Source organism: Eimeria mitis, genomic scaffold (genome assembly GCF_000499745.2).
Source record: "Eimeria mitis Houghton genomic scaffold, Emh_scaff1464, whole genome shotgun sequence".
Classification (NCBI taxonomy): Eukaryota; Apicomplexa; class Conoidasida; order Eucoccidiorida; family Eimeriidae; genus Eimeria; species Eimeria mitis.
This window is the reverse complement of record NW_013569357.1, coordinates 6,016-8,478: the sequence shown is the minus strand read 5'-3', so window position 1 is coordinate 8,478 and position 2,463 is coordinate 6,016.

Below are 2,463 nucleotides of genomic sequence, written 5' to 3'. Positions count from 1 at the left end.
GGGCTGGTATTTATAATGTGGTGACATTTCCACTTGCGGTACGCGTCTACAATGCACGCCTACTCCCTGAACAGACAAAAAACAGCAAAGATCCCAACTGTGCGAAACGCGCGGAAGTGTAACAAGTAAGGAGGATTTGGAGTCCTGGAAATCGCAGGTATTGTGAATACTCACTACAATCACGGCAACAATGCCGTGCTCGTTGTGAAATGAGTGAGGGTTGTATGAACGGTGGAAGTGCCTGAGTGCTTATTGATGTACATTGAGTATAACATTGGTTAATGCATTAAGCATTCTTTATGAAGTGACCAGTGGTATGAGTATAGGAGAGGCTGGCATGTGACTTGGTGCAAAATGTATTGCAACAAGCTACGCCGTCGCCTCTCCCAGCCCCAAATGCCGCAGTGCCTGCTCTAGTGGGGGTGCAGAACAGAACCATTTTGGAGAAGAAACTGAGAGAAGTAATTTCCTTTAACCTTTGTTAGTTTGTTATGCTGTTGTCTCAGTATGATAGTTATTGCCTGGCCGATCGCTATACTCAGCTGTGGGGTTCTGTGGAGGTGCCCCACAGTAGTCATTCAGAGATACAACCTAGTAATAGGTAAAGCTTACTGCAAATATTTATACTAAAGAGAAATACTCTACGCTATCTTGAACAGTTCTCAGCATAGCATGTGAGGGACTGAGGGTTCTCACCACATCAGATCAGCTTACTAGGCCCGCAATGCCTCTAATATTATGGATTCGCATCACCCCATACTGAGAGGGAACTTCATATGGCCCTCGGAACGTGATCCCACTCACTTCAGTAGATGCAGCAGTCAATGCCAGCAGCTCTGCGTCTTGTGCCCGCAACGACAACACAAACGCAAATGAAAAACACAATTGTGAGGCATAATAGGGATGCAATTCCCAAAATTCCCCCTAGACTGGCCCTTATGAAGGGAAGTTTCTCATACCAGGGGCATCAGGGACTGGACCCCACCCCTATCACCGGCTGCGCAGAACGGTTGCTGAACTATTTCCTCTCCCCGAGTGAAGCCCCAGAGGCAACTTAATCACCGAAAGGCTTATCCAGATGAGTTCAGGAAGGTTCCTGTGTCCCGCCGCACTATGTTGTGACAAGTGATAAAGCCGTGGAGCTGGAGGAGAGAAGAGTGCTCCTGATGAGCGAGCTCTCTGTCTATCCCGCTGCTTTGCCATTACCATATAAGTGTAGACGGTCAATTTACCAAAACATATAGCATAGACGGCCGATTTGAGGAGATATATCTCCCTTTTGCAGATTATCTTGGGCGGATGGGCACCTCTTGTCTCCTAGCCTCACGCGGCAAAAACTGGAACCGTAGAAGCCTAAAGTTGCGTATTTCAACGGCCAAAGCAACCAATCCCAAAAGCCAAAGTTTTATAAAGAGTGTCTCCTCTCCTAAAATTGTTTCTTCGGGTGGTTGCCATTCTCTGCGCTTCGCAGAGCGTGCGAATTCACTAAAAACGAATCTCCGCAGTTGAAAGTGACTGCCAAATCTCCTTTCCCGTTGTTTCTTCCCTGGCGTGTATGGCCTTTCTTCAAACATTTGGAATCAGATGCAAGCTCGATGCTGAAGTCTGCAGAGGCCTTTTTGGGCTGGCTTCCACTAACCAGCTGCAAGATCCCGTCACGCCAAAGTGTTGCGGCGTAGGCGCGGGAAGCCGGGGAGCATTTGCTAGAATCGTGAACTGTTGTATTGTAAAGCCACTCTGCAGAAGGAAGGAAACGAAGCCGCTTTGGAAAACTCTGCTGAGCGCAAAGCCGAAATTGCTGTACTAGTATGCTGGTGGCTGGTTCAATTCGGCCGCCCGCCTTCGTTCTTCCCATCTACAGGAATAAAAGTGACTTCTTTTCGCTACAGTGTGTAATTTTTCACCATCTCAGCTGGTCCCACCCTTCCACCTCGTAGTTACCTCTCCTGTGTCCAGAAATTTACAGGTTGCCTCATCCCTGGAGCTCTCTTATGAAATATTTATAAGAAAATCTCCGTTTCGACCGTCGTACATATATTGACCAAGGACTGACGCGTATCGATGTATCGCCTTACCAACGACTTGTTGTATTTAGGCTGTCAGCAGTCTGCCATAGCCTGTCCGTTGCCGAGGCGATGATAACACTGAATCGCAACGCATTTCAGAGCTCTTCCGTACTCCGGATGTACTCCTGGAGTGGTTTACCCTTGATCACATATAGCCACCATTGTCTTGCCTACTCTTCTAATAAAGATGACGAACATGGCTTTGAAGGCGACCATGAAGATCCAGAGAAGCAAAGAATTCTTTCACTTCCTCGCATTATGGCGCCGACCACATCTGTAAGGTCGCCAAAGGCTGATGCATTCTTCATGAGTCGCTTTCGGTGCAATAGCGTTCTAGGCTGTATGGGGTATAGATACTGTGCTCGTTTCAGACGGAGCGTCTTCTGGCCGGGCGCCT